Source organism: Macrotis lagotis, chromosome 1, assembly GCF_037893015.1.
Source record: "Macrotis lagotis isolate mMagLag1 chromosome 1, bilby.v1.9.chrom.fasta, whole genome shotgun sequence".
In the NCBI taxonomy this organism is placed as follows: domain Eukaryota; kingdom Metazoa; phylum Chordata; class Mammalia; order Peramelemorphia; family Peramelidae; genus Macrotis; species Macrotis lagotis.
Window position 1 is genome coordinate 707,470,744 of NC_133658.1, and position 20,928 is coordinate 707,491,671.

At 33.4% G+C, this 20,928-nt stretch overlaps 1 protein-coding gene across 21 annotated transcripts in view; it reads left to right on the forward strand.

Moving 5' to 3' along the window:
* BAZ2B (bromodomain adjacent to zinc finger domain 2B) overlaps positions 1-20,928 on the forward strand; it is a 341,329-nt gene that overhangs the window by 79,459 nt on the left and 240,942 nt on the right. For all 21 annotated transcript variants that reach the window (XM_074215885.1, XM_074215897.1, XM_074215888.1 and 18 more), the window contains exon 2: positions 6,041-6,083. The gene's annotated coding sequence lies outside the window, so the exon portion shown is untranslated. The remainder of the gene's footprint in view (positions 1-6,040; positions 6,084-20,928) is intronic.

A 20,928-nucleotide genomic window follows, 5' to 3' on the forward strand; every position in this document is an offset into this window, starting at 1 on the left:
TTAAGTCCAGGCTTTTTTTCTCTTCAATGTTTTCAGGAAGTCCTATAATTTTCAGGTTGCCCCTCCTCGATCTATTCTCGAGGTCAGTGGTTTTGTTGATGAGGTATTTCACATTTGCTTCTATTTTTTCTATTTTTTGATTTTGTTTAACTGACTCTTGCTGTCTCGTGGAGTCATTACTTTCTGTAGACTCCCATTATTTTTTGGGGGGGAGGAGTTTTCTTCATTAACCTTTTCCAGTTGGTCAGTTCTACTTTTGAAAGAGCTTTCCATTTGACTAATTGAGGTTTTGAGAGAATTAATTTCTTTTTGCATTTGCTCATTTGAGGATCTGAGAGAATTGTTCTCATTTTGTAATTGTCCAATTCTACTTTCTAAGGTTTTATTTTCTTGTTGCAAGGTATTAATTGTCTCCCCCCAAATTTTCCAGTTGATTTTTAAACTCCTTCCTTATTTCTTCAAGGAAGTCTTTAAGTGCTGGAGACCAGATTGTATTCTCCTCTGAGGTTCCAGGTCTCTCTGAGTTGGGGTCTTTCTCTTCCAGGAATTTTTCTATGGATCCACCTTTCCGCTGACCCTTCTTCATTACACTGAGACCTTGAGTTGGGGGGGGGGGGCTGGTTCACCTGGGCTTGGGATCGCTAAAGGCTTTACTGAGTGCAGTTTCTCTGGCTGGCCAGTAGGAGGTGCTGGTTGCTTTCTCTGGAGTGTCTGTGACCTTGGTTGAGAGGCCTTCTCCCTTTGCTTGAGGGAGGGAATTGGAGCTGTTGAATTCTTTTGCCTTCAATGGTGGGCTTTACCCTGGCCTGAGGTGATTCCTCAGCTGGGCTGGTTCTTTTGCTCACACACCTGGGCCTGAGGCAGAAATAATTTGCATTTGTTTGGGAGGAGGCCTCAGTGCAATGGAGGTGTGGGCTCACAGTTTCTCAGACCTGAGGAGCCCAGGGATGGTGTCCGCAGCTGTCCTGCACCAGACCTCTCCCAGCAGCCCCTTCCCCAAGCTCCAGGGGGACAGCCCCAACACCAGCGCCTCTGCTTCCCTGCGGACCCAAGCCCCCTTCGTCCAGCCCCACCGCTGATCCAGCCCGTCCAGCTCTCGGGCCCTCAGACTCCCGGTTCCGATTCAGCTGTTGGTCTGGCTTGATCTTCCCTGGGAGCTCAGACTCACCTGCCTGTACTCAGCCAAGGCTGCTGCGGGAGACAAATCCTGAGGTAGATGTTCCTCTCCTGGCTTTTCTTTCTGGGTTTCCTGGTTCGGATTTTTTTTAAGAGGTTTGTTTCATGTGATAGATGGGGAAGAGATCAGGAGACTTTAGAACTGTGCCTGTCTTCTCTCCGCCATGCTGAGTAAGGAGACTTCCTCACCCAAAATAGCTGTACTTTTATTCAGAGAATTTATTTTTTCCCCTTCTTCCTTGGAACTCTCACTCTTTTTTTCTAGTTTTCTAATGACAACTCAATTTCCTTTTGTTGTTAGCTTTCATCATAACTTCTTTCTATGTTTTTCTCCAGGATTCTTTTTTTTGTCATACTCTTTGCTGAAATTATTCATGTTCTTGCCTTTTATGAGGAAGGATCACTTCTATGAGGAGAAATTTCTTTTTAATTCTAATCTAGATCTCTATTATACAATTTGTCCATAATTTTCAACTGCAAATGAAAACATCTCCGTTTAGATATCTTGCCATTATCTCAAGTTTACCTAGCATCTCCAAAACAGAAAATGTTTGTTTTACTAATTAACATTCACATTTTCTTCATTTTAGTGACACAATGTCATCATCTTTGATGCTGTATCCTTTTTCATCACCTAAGCCAAGGAAGTTAACAAATCCTGTCATTATTTTCCTGATAATTGCTCCTTAAATAGCTATCACCTTATTCAAACCCTTGCTACTTCCCATTTGAATCATTAAGATCTTTTAACTTTTTTCCCTGTCGTGAATTTATCTTATGTATTTCATCAGGCTTATTTTTTTTTGACATACTTTCATCATGTCAACTGCACAGCAACCCACACGACTATCTTTTGAAGACTGGATCAGGTTGAACAACTCTGGCTTAATTTCTGGGTTGTCCAAAATCAGGTCCTTTCTTAGAATCCAATTTTTTTTCTAGTGCTCCCCAGTATAACTTTTTCTATAATCAGACTCATTTTTTCTCTCTTTTCAGCAATCCCTAAATCCCCTTCCTCCTTACCTTTTTTTTGCTATTTTCCTTTATGAAACACTTCTTCCTCCTGACCTCTGCTATGTTTTTGATCATTTAACCTCAAATTCACTATTTTTGGTGCCATACAACTATAATCAAAAATGAAGTTTAGAGAAGTCATCTAGTAAATATGTCCCAGTACATGCCCCATTATTCTGGGAAGGTTTCTAAGATATGCTAGAATAAACATTGATTTCTCCCTTCTCTGAACTCCTGTTGCATTCCTATTCAATTTATCCCTTTAATTATCCTTTCATTGTTTCTTTCTTCCCCAGTTGGCTTTGAAAACTCTTAAGGGCCAATGATTTGTTATGTACCACGGAGTATAGTATAGAACAGATCATCTCTTTTGATCAAGACTTGTGATTTCATCAGTATAGGATTTTCCCAAGAATGCAAATGAATTATTTTCTTTTCTTATAATATTAGAGCAGTAGTTCTTAACCTGGGTCCTATGAATTTCTTTTTCTTTTTTTTATAGTACAGTATTAATATTGTTGGTTTCTGCTATAATCCTATGCATTTAACAACCTTGTTCTGAGAAAGGGTCCACAGGTTGCTGAAGGGATTCATAACATCAAAAAGTTTAACCTCTTACCACCTCACACCTCTCAGACTGGCCAATATGACCAGAAAGGACAATGATCAATGTTGGAAGGGATGTAGGAAACCTGGGACACTAATATATTGTTGGCAGAGCTGTGAACTCACCCAACCTTTCTAGAGAACAATTTGGAATTATGTCCAAAAGGCAACAAAAATGTGCATACCCTTTGATCCAGTAATACCACTACTGGGTCTGTACTCTGAAGAGGTGCTAAAAAAGGGTAAAAACATCACTTGTACAAAAATATTCATAGCAGCCCTATTTGTGGTGGCAAAGAATTGGAAATCAAGTAAATATCCTTCAATTGGGGAATGGCTTAACAAACTGTGGTATATATGTATATCGTGGAATACTATTGTTCTATTAGAAACCAGGAGTGATGGGAATTCAGGGAAGCCTGGAGGGATTTGCATGAACTGATGCTGAGTGAGATGAGCAGAACCAGGAAAACATTGTACACCCTAACAGCAACATGAGGGTGATGATCAACCTTGATGGACTTGCTCATTCCATCAATGCAACAATCAGGGACAGTTTGGGACTGTCTGTGATGAAGGATACCATCTGTATCCAGAGGAAGAATTGTGTAATTTGAACAAAGACCAAGGACTATTACCTTTAATTTAGGGGAAAAAAAAACCTGATATCTTATTGTGCAATCTTGCTATCTCTTATACTTTTATTTTTCTTCCTTAAGGATATTATTTCTCTCTCATCACATTCAATTTGGATCAATGTATACCATGGAAACAATTTAGAGACTGGCAGATTACCTACTGTGGGGGTTGGGGGGAAGGAAGCAAGATTAAGAGAAAAATTATAAAACTCAAAATAAATAAAATCTTTAAAATGAAAAAAAGATTAACCTCTGTCTTAAGAGAACTGCTTGGAGATACTGAGAGGTCAAGTTACTTCTTCATATCACATATCTAGTACATGAGAGACAAGACTTGAACCTTTTATCCATGGCACTATTGTTGCCTTTCAACAAGTTGATTGATGATGATGATGATGATGCTAATATAGGAATCTATTTCATAAAGCAGTTAATATTAACTAGTTGATCATGGGGTGACTAGATGAAAGAGTGGATGATACTGGAAATGCCTTTCTCTAGAAAAATAGCCTAAGTTTATGTTCCATATAAGGAAGATGAGTCAATAGAATCCACATATAAGGATTTATCTTAAAGATAGCTTTTAAACTTATAAACTATTGTTGCTAATTTTAAAAGTGGGTAATTCTGGTCCCTTACTAGTATCCTCATGATATTCATGAGAATATGGTTATCATCTAGGGGATACTATCTACTACATAAAAGATTTAAAGAGTAACTAGTTTTAAGTAATTTTTTAGATATATTATTGTGATGACCAAATATGAAGTAGGTAACATTGTCAAATCTTCTCTTTCTTTACCTTCTGGGATTCTTTTTCTTTTTTTCTTTTTTTTTTTTTTTGGTTTGTATAACACCAGAGTTTTTATTAAAGTATTTATCATAGGCAACAACTGGAGTTATCTGGACAGGGCTTATAGCACAAATGGAGTGTCTTCTAACTCATAGATTCCCTTGTCCTAATTTCCTATACCTTCTGGTATGGAATTTTGGGAGGAGAGAATCACTATTGTGAGATTCACAGGCAAAAAAGACAATATTTTTCTGGCTCCTTCTAATCCCCTTCTGGAGTCAAAATGAGTCTCTGTGCTAGGAATAACATCCATCCAGCAGTGATGACTCCAAGGGATGAGTTATATACCTTCTGGGATTTTTTAAAATTTTATTTTGCATTGCCAAATTTTCAATGAAAACTGCTGTTTTATTTTTTTTTAGGTTTTTGCAAGGCAATGAGTTTAAGTGACTTGTCCAAGGTTACACAGCTAGGCAGTTAAATGTCTGGGTCGGATTTGAACTCGGGTCCTCCTGACTCCAGGGCCACTTAGCCTCCCCTGTTATAAGTTTTTAACTATGACACATCCTCAATCAGTTTTGCACTCATCTTGTCCTTGTCATGGTTCCTAAGTTGTGTGATATTTTTTTTTATTTCTTTCTTAAGGTAATAATGTGGGGAATATATTTTGAGTTAAATTTTCAATCCTCTCGACAGCTCTCTATCACACTATATGTTTTCAGAAATGGATTGAAAGAAGGTTATTTCTTCACCTTGAAATTCTTTAAGCCAGTGAAAACACATGTCAAGTCCTTATCCGTTTTTCCCAAGACAATGGGGTTAAGTGACTTGCCCAAGATCATACAGCTAGGTAACTAAATGTCTGAGGTCAGGTTTGAACTCAGGTCCTCCTGACTCTAGAGTCGATGCTCTATCCACTGTACCACCTAGCTGCCTCTCAAGTCCTTATCCTTAAACTAAATGATTTGAAGGCAAGTGATTCTATTTAAATTTTGGAAATTACAAGAAACTATCTGAATGTTTCTCTTAGGTATACATAAAAGACTCAAAGAGCATATTCTATAACTTGTTTCAATAGTTTTTCATTTTAGGCTCTTGCGTAGTTCAGTTGGCTCAACAGTTTCTGCATTTCTCCATTTCTTTTCCATTTTATTCAGAGTAAATTCAAATGGTGACCCTAGTGCCACTAGTAGCAAAAGCCATTTTTCTTGGTATAACAACTTCTCATATACCTATAAATAAAACTTGACATTTACTTTTTACATTGATCTGTTTGTAACTTCCATTTGGTGTGATTCTGTGGTTTTTCTCTTACCAAATACATAAAAGATTATAAAATCACTCAGTAATTTACTTTGTAGTTTATTAACTTCGGTGTTGGTATTTTCCTTTTTAGTTATAAACACAACCAAAGCGTTTCTATAATACAAAACATAATGGAAAGTATTTATTTTAATTCATAGTGATGGTTACTTATTTGTACCATGGAAATATTTTATTTTCTGAAAATTATGCCTGAATTTTTTTTGTTTTTAGGTTTTTGCAAGGCAAATGGGGTTAAGTGGCTTGCCCAAGGCCACACAGCTAGGTAATTATTAAGTGTCTGAGACCAGATTTGAGCCCAGGTACTCCTGACTCCAGGACCGGTGCTTTATCTGCTGTGCCACCTAGCCACCCTTGCCTGAATTTTTAATATGATTTTTATAGAACCATTTTAACACAACAACCTATTTATTCCTACCCACTACTCAGACTTTGTGTATTTTTTGACCTGAATGACTTAGCTGATTGATGTCTCTGTTTTCTGGTGTAGGTTGTGCAACAGTGATGACACAAGACTGATTACATTCATCACAGTAAGTTCACAATTATAATTAACATTTTAAAGCTGTTTTCTTTTTCTTTTGTGAGATATATATAATTCATTGATGGGTTCTGCTTTTTGCTTAAACTAATCAATCAATCCACTGCAAAATGAAATTTTGAACTTTTCCCTGGCTACTTAATTACTACTATAGTAACAATTATAGTACTAATTTAAATATTTTATACTCCTTTGTCAGGAATTCTTGATTTTTAATTATTGGATATTCAGAACTTCAATAAATATTTATTTTTGTGTGCTTAAGATATTACTAAAAGATTTGAAATTTAAAAGCAAACTTTAAAAATGTTTGTAGAATCCTGTATTTACAGCTGTGAAAAGAACCTTAAAGAATTAAATTTTAATATACAGATAAAATATTTTCAACTATAATTAATTTTAATAATTTTCTCCAGTAAGTTACATAATATATTAGTATTTTGTTTATCTAATTATTATTGTTAATAAAAATAAATCAAATTTCTGATCATACATAGGAACTTTCATAGTACCCAAACAACTTGTTTCCTTTCCTAAATTAATTTAGCTACTATACAAATTCTCATCTATTTATAAAATTAAAGAAACATAAAGGTTAGCAAAGTAATTTCTAAAGTCAGTCATCAATTATTAAGCATTTATTTTTGTATCAAGCGGTGAATCAGACTAAAAAAGTATATGAATTTAAGATAAATTTTAAAAAATAAGCCAAATATAATTCTTTATCCAGTTTTTTTTTCTAAATGGCCCCTTTAGCAATATTTTTAAGCAAGCAGCAAACATTTATTGGTTTCTGTGATGTGCAGGGCTTCATCATAGATTTTAACTAGAGGAAGAGTTGTTCTGAGGTAGCAAAAAGTTTGAATTATGAAAATATTCTAGAAGAAATAAAATTTTATTTTTAAGTACATTCAGTAACTTAAACAAGGTCAGTCAACAGTAGTTCTTTACTGGAGATCTTTGCTTTTGTTCTTTAATGAATTTATTTAAATTATTTCTAATTAGAATATATTATTAATGTTAATGATCCTTATAAAGAAGATGGAAGTACTTGGGAAAATGTTTGTTTTCTTGATTATGTTGCTTCCTTTGATGTTGCTAACACTATTAAATTTTACTGTCCATAAAGAAAGGATTATTTAGCAGAGATAAACTTTAGTTAGCCTCAATTATTCACATTCAGAATTCACAGTTAGAATTATAATGAGGTTTTATTGTATTTTCTAAAGATGGTTTAAATTGTAAAATCATATAAAATGGGTCCAGAGTTTTTTAATTATAAAACTCTATACCTTGAGCTGTAGTTTTGTAATTTATTCACAATTGAATTTCAAGTATGAAATTTCAATTATGGTGCTATGATCAAAAGATCTTGCTAAAGATTTTGATAAAACAAACACACCTTACTATTGGTCAGGGATTCAAGTTGTAGTTATTAGAAAAATAAATCGAAAAAATACCTTTGTAGATAATTTTTATAGTCATTTGACTTTTGATTTGACTACTACTCTTGCCCAGTTCATTTTATCAGAAATTCAAAAGGATAATAATTCTATTTTAAACCTCTTTATTCTAATTATTTTAGACAATTTCAATTGAAGAAAGAGATTTAGACAAAAGCCTACATATTTATTGTCTAAAGAAATGTTTTTACTCTGTGATTTGTAGTTTTTACTTTGGAGATCCAAAACTTCCTTTGTTATACTGTTTGAATATTTTACAATAGAATACAAGGGTGTATAACAGCAGCGACCTTCATGCCAACATCCCTGGGGTGCTTTATAATCAGGAAAGTTAAAATTAGCTCTAGAAGTACAAAAATTGCTAAAACAATCAGTTTCAAATGCTGACCATAACAAATTGCTTTAAGGTTAGATTTTAAAATCATAATAGTTGGAATGCCTTTTTTAAAAAAAAAAAATAGGAAATGTAAACCAGACCTGGTTGCTAAAAGCTTTATGGATAATGTAGCTAATTAGGAGTGGATCCCCCCCTCCCAAAAAAAAGACTTACATCTTTTTATCTAACAACAAAATTCAGAGGAAGAGTGAGCAAAAGTAGTTCTGTTAATGAGGAAGGAACAAATGATTTGTAAGTCAAAAAAAATCAATATGAATGCTATTTAGCAGGGATTAAATTAAAATCAGGTTGGGGGAAAATTGGCAAAAAACAAACAATGGGTTTAAGTAAAATGAGATGCTACTAGCCTAGTTAGCATGCAGAGGTTCTATAATCCATGCACAAGGGCTTTATAAAGGAAAAGTACTTTTATTTTTAATAGAAAGTTTATAATTATAGATATTTTATAAAAAGTTTAATCTATTTCTAATTCATTTTCATTACATAAAAACTTTTAAGTTAGGGAGAAATGCAACTTTAGTTTCATATTAGAAGGAAGAAGAAAAATTTGTCTAGTAGGAATAAAGTATCCTTCTCTATGATTGTAGGCTATTCTTTCTTGATCTCTCAAGGATTAAATGAGTCTTCCCTGATGCAGAATTCCTCAAGTATGAAAACTTTTGACTTTTGTTGTTACTTTTTTCTTTTGTACATCTTGTAATATTGGGACTCTTGATTGAATATCAGACTAAATGACTGAAGTTTCTGTGCCCTTTAAAATTATAAAAGAAACGTGCCCAGAAACTCAGAATTGTAGTGTACCTCATAGATCTTCTAAGCCAGTGCATTTTGAACAAGACTAAAATGTAATTTGGAAATATTTAAGAAAATAAATGAAATACAATAAAACATAGATTGACATTAGTTTAAAATGACTATGTGTCCTGTATATGGATTCTTATGTATGGTTTAGCCCCTTTTTCTCTTTGAGTTTGACACCATTGCCAAAGTTCAATTCCAAAATGACCACGTGATTTTACAGCCTTGACTTGACAGCCTTCCCTTAGGGTAGCCCATTCCATTTTGGGGGGAGTACAGGTTACTAGGAATGTTTCCCTTTTGCTGGTTCTAATCTACAATTACTATCTTGTGTTTCTAGTTCACCTCATAGGGTTAAGCAAAATTTAATCTCTCTTCCCCATAATAGTCCTTCAGATGCTTCTAATCATTAATCTGTTGTTTCATCTTCTTCAAACCAAATATCAGTTCCTTCACCAAGTCTTTATATGGTATGATGTCTAGTTTTCTTGCCTTCTAGAAGAGCTTAAATGGATCTTTGTATTTGTTAAAATGTCACGTCCAAAACTGTGCATGATATTCCTGAGGTCATCAGGGCAGAGTAGGGTAGCACTATAACAAACCCACCTTATTCTAGGCACTTGCTCCTTTTAGAGAAACCAAGGATAGTGTCTTGCTTAGAAATAAACCCACAAGGATATTCAAGACTCCCTCAAATAAGGAGTTCAATTTAATTTTGAAGAAATAGGTTGTGGAGCTCCAGATTGATTAGTTTAATAGTGAAAGTGGGATATTCATATCAGGACAGTCTAGAGTGGCAATGAGATTCCCACAAAGACCTCCCTGTATCCCTGTTGTAATTAAATATGTGTTCTAAAAGACAATTGATAACTTCCCTTAATCTTTAACTTCCCTTTTCTGAGACCTTCCTGACATAACAATCTTTGGCATATTTTTCCTTTTGTTGGGAGGAAGGGAGGAATAGTTTATAGAGTATTTTAGGGGGAATTGACTGATATTTTGAGGTTTACTCTGCTCATCACTGGGCTAGGTTCCCAGACACCTGGGTGCCATATTAGTGCTGTTTTGGTTAGAGTTCCAGGCATGCAGGGCCTTGTGCTGGTCACTATTGTCATGTCCCAGTCATCATTATCTTTTCATTTCATCAACATTAATCTTGGTTTACATTATTCATAGCTTTCAATGCTAAGAGATTCTTCACCTTATTATGGGTTTAACTGATGGAAGCTTTTGTTAGGAAACCCACATTATTCATGACCTTTACTGCTAAAATTTTGCTAGGCAATCCACATCATGGCTATCACTGCTTAAAGTGTCTGCATTATTACATGTTTCCCCAGTAGGGACCCCACAGACAGTTTTAGACTTTTTCTTTGTCTCCATATCAACTACAAAGCTTATTAAGGTGCCTCGGTTCTATTTTCTAGCTGTGTCTCCTCCACCTTGTATTTGTGAAGTAGGATTTTGAACTAAAATGTAGATTTTTTTTCCCATTAAAATATAGAATTTGTGCCTACTGAAGTTTATCTTATTCAGTCCATCCCATCCTATATTTTCAAGGTCTTTTAGGGACTTGACTTTTATCTTGTATGTTTTATATCTATGCCAACTTTGTCACCTACAAATTTGTCAAACATATCATCTTCTTTTATCTAAATCATTGATAAAATGTTGAATATCGCAGAATCAAGGAAAGATCCTTGTGAGATTCCATTAGAGATGTTTATCCAAGTTTAAATAATATCATTAATGATGACTCTCTTGAGTTCAATAACTGCAGTATTTTTTAATCTGTCTAGTTAGTGCATACTTCTCTATCTTGTCCATGAGGTTGGTATGAGACACTTTACCAAGATAATTTGTTTGCAACATTCCCCTGAACTACTCATCTACTCACCTTCCATAAAAGAAAATGAGGTTATTTTGGCATGACCTGTTCTTCCCTTTTTAGGGCAGCTAGGTGGCACAGAGAGCAGAATGCTAGGTCTGAAATTAGGAAGACTCAGCTTCCAGAGATCCAATTTAATCTCAGACACTTGTTAGCTCTGTGACCCTGGGCAAGTCACTTAACCCTATTTGCCTCAGTTTTCTCATCTATACAATGATCTTGAGAGGGGGGAATGGTAATCCAAGTATCTTTGAGAAAACCCTTAATGAGATCATGAAGAGTCAGACTGATTCAACTGACTGAAAATGATTCAACAACAACATGTATTTGTCATTGTGTTAAACTCTGGGAATCCAAAGAAAGGCAAAACTGCTTGGTTCTTAAGAAGGTCAATATCTAATGGGGGATACAACATGAAAAACTATGTACAAATAGGAATAGATATGAGTCAGAATTAATCCATAGAATATTAAAGGGGATTGGGAAAAGCTTCTTGAAAAAAGTTGAGTTTTTGTATTTTTTGGCAGACTTGAAGAAAGTCAAGAGATCAGGATAAGGAAGGACAGAGTTCTAGACACAGAGAGAAGTCAGTGAAATGTATGGAGTTAAGAATTGGTGTGTCTTACTCAGTACTCTCCTAGGTATTATCTAAAGATGCATACAAGGAGTTATTTTGTTAATAGAATTAATTATAAATACAAGTTATTTCTTGTAATTTCACTGCACAGAATACATACTTACATACCTAATTGACACAAATAATATCAGCTTCTAAAGAAGATAAGCCTTGATGTTCAAATAAATTCCAAATATTTAATATTAGATTTATCCTTGCAACTAACCAAATTGATCCTAGTCAAGATATTTACTCACAGACATATTTATTTTCTAATACTTTATCCAATTTTAACTAGCTTTTTTGTGCCATGGGTCAGTATACCAATGAGTATCTTTTAATCTTAGACTGTAACACAGATAAAGCCCCTTTAACTTAGAAAATGTCCATTATCCCTCCAAATTACTCTTTTATTTGAGAATTGTATCCTCTATTCTCTAAGTCAGCAAAGGATTTCTCATTATTATTTTTTAGATATTTCTCCTCCAGTATAAATGAGTATTTTATTTAGATAGGACTATAGGATTCACCAGTTTGTCTTCCCATTAACCATTTTTTAAAATATATTTTGGTTTTTTTTTTACAATTTCACAGCATAAATATTTGTTCTAAAAGACAACTGATCATTCCCCTTAATCTGTAACTTCCCTTTTCTGAGACCTTCTTCCTGACATAAACAATCTTTGGCATATTTTTCTCTTTATATTGAATACTCTGAATGCTGCCAACTGATTAGAATTTTCCTAATCTTAGCAAGAACCTTTAACTTTTATTGTGTCTTGTTTAAATTTTTTTTTAAAACATATTGTCATACATGTGAATGTTTATAATATGGGGTACCATTCTTCAGGGTCAATAAAGCAGCAGACTGAAGTATGTACTTTGATCATATAATTGATTTTTGTCAGGTTACAGTGTTGAATGAGTCCTAGTAAGATATACTGATCAGGATTTTAATATGCTAAAATCTTTAAAAAATGGAGAGTGAAGTCTGGATGTTGATTAAAGTTCAGTATTGGGTTTTTCTTCAGTTTGATCATCTTGAAAATTTCATTGCTTGATCTTTAATTCTAATTAGATACTACATAGGTAGTAACCTATCAGTCAATGTTGTCAATTTCTTTAATTTTACAGCAGAAACTACCTTTTTTTCTTTAAAGTTCACTAAACACACCAAAAGTCTCAGAGCTACCAACTATATTTTCAGCATATCTGTATCCCTCTAGGTCCTAGAAACTTTGTATAGGTTTTAAAGTCTTTATTCTCATCTTCCTCATATTCTGATATTTGATCTAGTCTGTCAAAATTTTGAGTTCTTCAGTAGTATTTTTCAGAATATAAGCTACATTTATCTTTGAGTTCTTCACAGTTTCACAAAGACTTACTGGGCCCAGGATAAACCCTGAAAGGAACTAATTTTTGTTGTTAGAACTGTTGGACTTTCTATAATATCCTTTCTCTATGGGTAGACTCTTTCCTTCAGATTCAAATTATTATATTTTTAGCTAAAATTTTTTTCTCTTATGCTTTTGATGTTTTCATTAAATTGAAATGTATGTCCTCTGTTCTATATCATTTAATTTCAAAATTATTTTGCTTTTAGATCTGTGACTTTGAATTATACTTGATACACACACACACACACACATGTGTTAATGGCAAAAATGACCATGTCTTGTTTTTATGGGGGTTGAGGTGAGACTTTAATATGTAGTCATCAGTTCTTAGTTTGTAATTATAGTAACAACACATAGTTTTTGTGATCCACCCAAGGGCAAGAGCTGCAAACAAGTTCAATTACTTCTAACTAATCCCAAAATATATCTATATCTGTATATATACATATATACACACACACACATATGAAGATAGATAGATAGATAGATAGTGATTAGTTTTAACTGAAGATTAAGGATAGATGTCCAATCTACACTGGCCTTTGGGAGCCAGTTTTTGTCACTGTAGATAAGCCAATAGTATAGAATTAAATTCTAGCACATCTAGAAATGCACTTTCATAGCTAGAAGACAAATTAGCCATGGAGTGAGATAATAGTCCCGACTCAGAGAGTGCTTAAGCTCTCTATGTAAGGCCTATTACCTGCATAGCATAAGTGGAACAAAGGACTAAACTGCCTTAAAGTGTCTTATTGTTTCTATGTGTTATAGAACTAAGAGACAAGTAGGATTTACAGGTGAAAAGTTTTCACTCAGGAAACCATGCAGAACTACAACATCATATGAGGGAGACCTGCGGTAACCAGCTTTGAAGCCAGCTAGAAGACAAGAACTTCTTACTGGTGTTTTTTTTTTTTTTTTGGAGGATGTGGTGGGGAAGGGGAGAGTATATTCAGGATTGAGGATCTAAATAAGCCAGTCAATATATCAAGTTGATCAGGGATGACCAGGATCAATCTTTGTAAACTGAATTTTATAATCTACAGCTCTATGTCCTCTTGCCTTACCCTCTCCTTTACACCTTTCTTCCCTGTACTATCCTATCTTTTGCTTCATAAAACACCTTTATATACCTAAGAAATGAATATGTTGCTGCTTCAGGGAACATATAGGGAAAGAAGTGAAACTTCACCCTTCAATCTTGTTACGTGTATTATTTAGAACAGTGACAAGTTAAAAGAAAGAGTTTCAGTGATATATAAATAAAGAATGCATTAATGGAGCATTTGCTCTTTTTTATTCTGAAATCTGAGGGGAGCATCTGGAATGCAGGGATGATTTGGAAATAGGAAAACTCTAAATGTGATAGGGAATAGACCTGTGATTTCATTGCAATGTCAAATCTTTTCAACCTCTGCAGTTTAGTACCTTAGAGATTGTTTTAGACAATCATTCTTAAGAGAATTGCCTAGAAGTATCAAGAAGTTAATAGACTTTGCCAAGAGTACATAACCAGCATATATTAGAGGCATGACTCAAATCTAGGCCTTCCTGACTTTGTTGCTGGCTATCCACCTGTTACCATGGCAATTTATGTTAGAAATAATGATGATAATCACAATAGATGCAGAAAAAGCCCTTGTCAAAGTGCAGCACTAATATAATAAAGATTTTAATCACTTAAAAATTGGAATAAATGAATCTGAATATGAGAAAAAAGAAATTATCTAAATTTCTAATTGAGAAACACTAAAAACCTTTTTAATAAGATCATAGGTATTCATTACTACTACTATAATTTAAAAGTTCTAGGTCTATCAATAATCAAGAAAAATAAATTGAAGGAATGAGTATAGAAATGATCTCTTTTTGAATACGATATGAAGAGCAGTGTGGTAAAGAGATTGGTGAATTGTCTTTTGAATCAGGAGTGCCTACATTCAACTCTTGACTAATACATTATTACAGGATTTTATCTTTGCTGTGAGAACCATAGCAAGAGACAGTGTCTCTGTGTTTCAGCAGTCTCAGAAGAGGAGTGTAATCTCCACCACATTGGCTTGGGCTTGTTTGGACTATAAAAATGGATAGAATCATCTCCTTATTGGGAATTTTGCTAGGGAAAGAAGACAGGGACAGATTGAGGCCAATACCTACAATGAACCACCCAAGAGAGTGAATGAAACAGAACTCTAGCATTAAGGCAAAGGATGGGGGCCTAGTAATTATCCTCCCAAGCAGTAGCTTAGCATCAGTAGCATCCAGAACCAAATAGACACTAATAAATAAATCATACACATTTGCGTCAAGGAGAAATGACTTCTACTGGTACAAAGTCCCAATCTAAGAACTAAGGCAAGAAATATGAAGAAAACACCAAATACAGTAGAGAAATACTGTAGATTAAGTGAAACCTTTAAGAAAAGAGAACTTCACAAGAAATAGAAATGGAGGGACAGCTAGGTGGCACTGAACACCAGCCCTGGAGTCAGGAGGACCTGAGTTCAAATATGGCCTCAGAAACTTAATAATTGCCTAGCTATGTATCCTTGGGCAAGTCATTTAACCCCATTGCCTTAAATAAATGAAATTTTAAAAAAAGAAAAAGAAATGGAACTTCTGTGAAAAATATAGCAAGTGAAATGATAACTCTGAAAGAAAAAAGGAAAATAAGTAGCTTAGAACAGAAGGTAGAAACATTTATGTAATTGATAACTTAGAATTCAGTGATTCCATAGTAAAACAAGAAATATTCGAACAAAGTCTGTTTGCTGTCAAAAACAAATGATGGAGATCTGATTAAGGAACACTAACTTAAAAACCTCAGATTTCTCAAAAACAAATACCATACAAGAAAGCCTAGGTGAAATATTTCAAAAAGTGATTTTAAAGAAAAACAATTACCTAGATGTATTAGAATCTGAGGGCAAAGTGAAAATATAATCTTCTAATTGTCTCCTGAGACAAATTTCAAACTGAAAAAATGTCATTGCCCAAACCTATACCTACCAAGGCAAAAAAACAAAACAAAACAAAACTTCAGGTAGCCAAAAAGATTGCAGTATTAAGGAACCACAGGAAGGAATGTACAAGGATTTGTTAAAATGTACAACAAAGGAAGGAAAATCTTGGAATATAATATTGAAAAAAGGCTGATAGTCAAGAATGGCTTTCTAAAATTCAGTGTACATTTGAGAAGTTTTATAATGTAAACATTGGAGTCAAATGTTGGTTTAAACCTGGAGTTCTGTTAAGTTCACATGAGATAAATGATGTAAAGCTTTTTGAACCCTTAAAGTTCTATGCAAATAACCAGTTATTATTAGCCTAAAGCCTCCAGACTTGAATGTGATAATGACTTCATAATCTGAACTCTCTATTGCATTCCTGCTGAGTTCAAGTAGTGCATAAAAAACAATATAGGTACTGGTATATGTTTGACAGCCAGACTCTATGGGAGTACACATAAATACTCACGTTTAAATTTAATATGTATTGTTAATGTTTACTTGATTCTAGGAAATGAGTAAAACAATAAATCAAATCTTGCATTTTAGTGATCACTGATTACTAAGCTGTAAATGTTCACATTGAAAATTTAAGCAATGGCTCTCTCAAAACAATTAGAGTTGGCTTCAGTGCAACATTGATAAATCTAATTTTTGCAAGACTGCTTTATGATTTTAACAGTAGTTTCTATAAAATAGTAAATCTTTACTTAAGTCCATGGGTTTATCAAACACTTAGTATGTTCATGTTCTTTGGAATTTTATGTAGCTTTCTCGCTGGTCATTTTATTTTTTTAAAAGAACAAGTACCAATTAGTTTTGATGATGATAACTTTGTAATATGGCTTAAGATAATTTACTGTTAGGTTCACTTCCTTCTCACTTAAAAAAAAGCATTAGAGATTCTTGATCATATTCCTCTATAAGTCAGATGAATTTTGTTATTATTTTTTCTAGTTCCATGAAGTTATCCTTTGGTAGTTGTAAGTATGATAGTACTGTCATTTCAGTATACAATACAGCATAATTATAACAACAAATATTGCTAAAAATTTTTAAGGCTTCCTTTAGTATTATGAGTGATCTGTGGTTATATTCATAACTATACCATGTGTGCACTATGTTAGATGTTTTTTCAGATAGTTTTTCTTCCTGCTACATTTGTTGGTAAAGATAAGCTGGTGAGTTTTATGTGTTTGTATTTATATACTATTTCATTGAACTTGAGATTTACATTTTTACTTTGTTCTTTAAAATTCTCTAAGTAAATTATTTTGGTTATATAAAATAATTAGCTTATATTGATCTTGAAAACTGCTAAATCCCCCCTCCCCTAGAACTTTTTCAGTTAAACAGTTGATTTAACCACACCTTCCCCAATTTATACATATACTTTTTATGTTGATTTTTATACCTATTAAATCTCTTTATTATTTATTTCCCATTGTTTGTTTTAATCTGACAGAATTGTACACTTCTGTTATCTTAAGTATTATTTATTGGAATATTTTTCAAGTCTGCATTCTTTGATCAAGTTATAAAGATGTTAAATGTAGCCAAACGTGGATAACCTGGAAAACTCAAAGATAACTTTTCCCTTTATAGAATCCCTAGTTGTTGAACCTTGTCAAACAATTATAGAATATAAAAAATGAAATTATTGGTTATATTATTTTGTTTTTGTTTTGTAAAGCAATGGGGGTTAAGTGACTTGCCCAAGGTCACACAGCTAGGTAATTATTGAGTGTCTGAGGCTAGATATGAACTCAAGTCATCCTGACTCTAGGATCAGTGCTGTATACACTGTGCCACCTAGCTGCCCCTTATTGGTTATATTATTAAGAAAGATATTTGTGAACCATCTTTTTTGAATTTATATGGAAGGACTTTCTAACAAATGACATTGTCTAATGAACACATGGGCTGCCTTATGGGGTAATGAATATTTAACTACAATTTAGATAAGCCACATGACAAGGATGTCGTAGAAATGATTACTGTGTAGAAGGTTGGACTAGGAAAAGGGTCCTGCTTTCTGACAGATGAAATAATCATGTTTTGTTTATTAAAGCTACTTTTTTAGTCTCAATGTCAGCCTTTTAGTTAAACTTCTTGAGATACATTATACAACTATCATTTTTGGTTTTATTTTCCATTGACTCGGCAGTTTTTCAGATGAGAATAGTTTAGGTTTGAATACAGTATCTATGTGTATGTATGTATCTTTCATAATGTTTTCTTTCCTCTTGTGGGGGAAAAGTATTTAGATCTTTGAGCAATACTTGTAACTTCTCTACTTATATTTATCACATAGTCAAGAATCAAGAATGAAGCAAAAAAGAACTTTTGAGCATCCAAAAACAGTCATAATGTCTATAATAAAGCCTGTGTGCTTTATTCATCAATGAAATCTTTAGGTGTTTTTTATAATTTTCAGATACAACTTTAATATGTTTTCCTGGTCCACGTAGAATTATAAAAGAGTGGAAGACTGTTGGAATTAGCTAAACAGATAGCAACAAGAAATAATAGCTACTAGTGGGGGATGAAACACAAAAACAACCACAAAATAGGCAAAACTCAAAGTATAACACTCTGGATTTAATAAATGGTGAAGGATATATTGCTAAATGCCTCAGTTGAAATCCTGTGGATTTTTTGGGGCTCTTAAGAATTCACTATCAGATAATAGTCATTTGACTTCTCTGCAATATAAAAGTTAATTTCATTTTAGATTCTACTAACAGAAATAGAAGGTCTATGATGAAGATGGTTGTCCCACTGCACATTGTATCAGAAAACATTTGCTGAATTGTATTTAGTTTTAGGTATAATACCTTTTAGAGTGACATTCATAAATGAAATTATCTCTGGAGGATGATCCCAGGATGATAAAAATGTCTAGAATCTATAAATGTTAACATAACTGGGAATTTTAGTCTTAGAGAACAAGAAGACATGGGTTGAAATTGAGAGTAGAGACAAGTTAAAATGCAAAGCATTCTGATGGATAAGAATAATGGCTCCAGGAGGCAGATCTAGAATGAATGAATAAAAGTTGTCATGAAGGATTCTTTAGCTTCATATAAAAAATAACTGTAATAATTAGAAATGTCCAACAACTGTAAATGCAGTAAATACAGTAACTGTATTTCCTAGCTCTATCATTTACAGATTGGTTAACATACTTAATGGATCCTGTCCTTGCAATCTTCCCTTTGAAAGTAGGAAAAGCAGGTCTTATCATCTTCTTTTATTTCTCAGAGAAAGTTAAAGTCCTGAAAATATTTAAGACTAGTTCAGGTTTTCTATAGTGTTCCTCTACCAGTAGTAGTGAGTGCTCCCTTATTGGAAATGTTCAAGCAATGACTCTTCTATTAAGTAAACTAATTTGTATCCTTCCAAGTATTCTCTCTACATGGCTAAATCATGAGCCCACATTAAAAGAGGAAGAAATTCCGAATGCTCTGAATGAAAGGTAAAGCAGGAACTGATCTTCTTCTTTCTCACAGTACTTGAATCATAGGAAATGGTGAGAAACAGTCTGAAGGAAGATCCTCAATATTCAGAGTTATTTAATTAGCAATACTCATTTCTAGGCAGAAACCTTACAGAAAGGCTAATTTAAAAAAACTCTGAGTATATGGGCTATTATGCACAATCAGCCACTTAAGTAGATATTCCATATATATATATATATATACCAAATCACCCTTTAATTTTACATCCTCCTTCAAGAACCCTGGAAGAGATGATAATCCTTAAAATATGTTTTTAGAATTATCTTCCATATAATTTGACCTTTAAGTTTTTTTCAAATTAGTGAAATATATACTAACTAGAGGTCAAGATTCACTGTAAACAGTAAATAAATGATGGTTAGATTAGTTGTGTACAGATTGGTGAAACTCAAGCTTTCCTACATTTCTTGAATACCCCGTACCCCACAGGAAGGAGAAACATGTAAACAACCTCAATTCCTCTAAAGTCTTTGTCATTCATTCTTCCTTTTTTACTCCATATTATCACTCTTTTCATAATTAGATGCAAATCAACCTTAAATCTTTAAATACTAAAACTTATTTCTAGTTATTTTTTACTATACCCTCCTGATTATCACTAATATCCATTAGAAGTTATTTAGCAAGTGCTTAATGTCAATGGAGGTGTACCTATAAAGAGTGAGCATTATAAATTAGAAACCAGCAATTTTCCAAAGTAGAAAGTCGAGTCATTTGTTGGGTTTTTTTTTTGGGGGGGATATATGAGAAGAGAGAAGCTTTTATTTAAAGTCATAGAAAAATAACATGAGACCCTGCAGGATAAAAGTGCATTTCCTCACTTAGAAGTCCTCCTGCTAATGAAATGATGTCCAGTCTCTAACTCTACATATCTTATATGCTCTACTAGATTGTAAATGGATTTTTAAAGTATTTTATAGTAAGTATGAGTATCTAGTCTGTTGCCTTATTGTCAAATAGGTATTTCCTATAAATGTGAAAGGAGGCAACCTAGTCATACTAGATTGTAATTTTATATAAATAATGAAAAAATGCCTCCATATATGATGAATTTTCTAGTTTTCTAATTTGGCTATCCAGAATTTTTATATGGTAAATTGCAATATTTTCAGATAACTCCTTTTTTAGCTGTTTCCTATTTACCTTTACCTAAAACTGAATTTTTAGGCCTTCCTTATATGGCCTTACTTCCCTAAAAAACTAAAAATTTTACTCTGTATGGGTTTACTTTTTTCCATAAACATACCTTTGCTTTATTTTTCACTATTGTATAGAATCTGAAATCATACAGAATCTGTTTTTAACTGATAAAAAATATTGTTCTTGATTTTGTTCAAGTCTATAGTACCATTCTTAATATAACACAATACATGCAGTTTATGTTTTTTAAAAAAGAAATTTTTGGTTCCTGAATATCCTGGATGATTGAGCTAGTTACTTTAGGTGGTATTTAATTTGCAAGTTCAGATGGACTTGAAAGTACCAAATTATGAGGTATTTTGTCTGTCAGTTATCAATCAGTAAGCACCTATTTGATACCTACTATTGTACTAGGCACTGGGAATACAAAACAAAAATGAAATAGCCTATGCCCTACCTTGAGAAGGAAGAAATGCCAGCATTAAGAAGTACAAAATACATGCAACATAGACAACTAGGTAATTAGGAACACTATCAGCTAAGAGATAAGGAAAGACTTCATGTAGAATGTGATTCTTAAGCTGAATTTTGAAGAAGGCCAAGAATTCT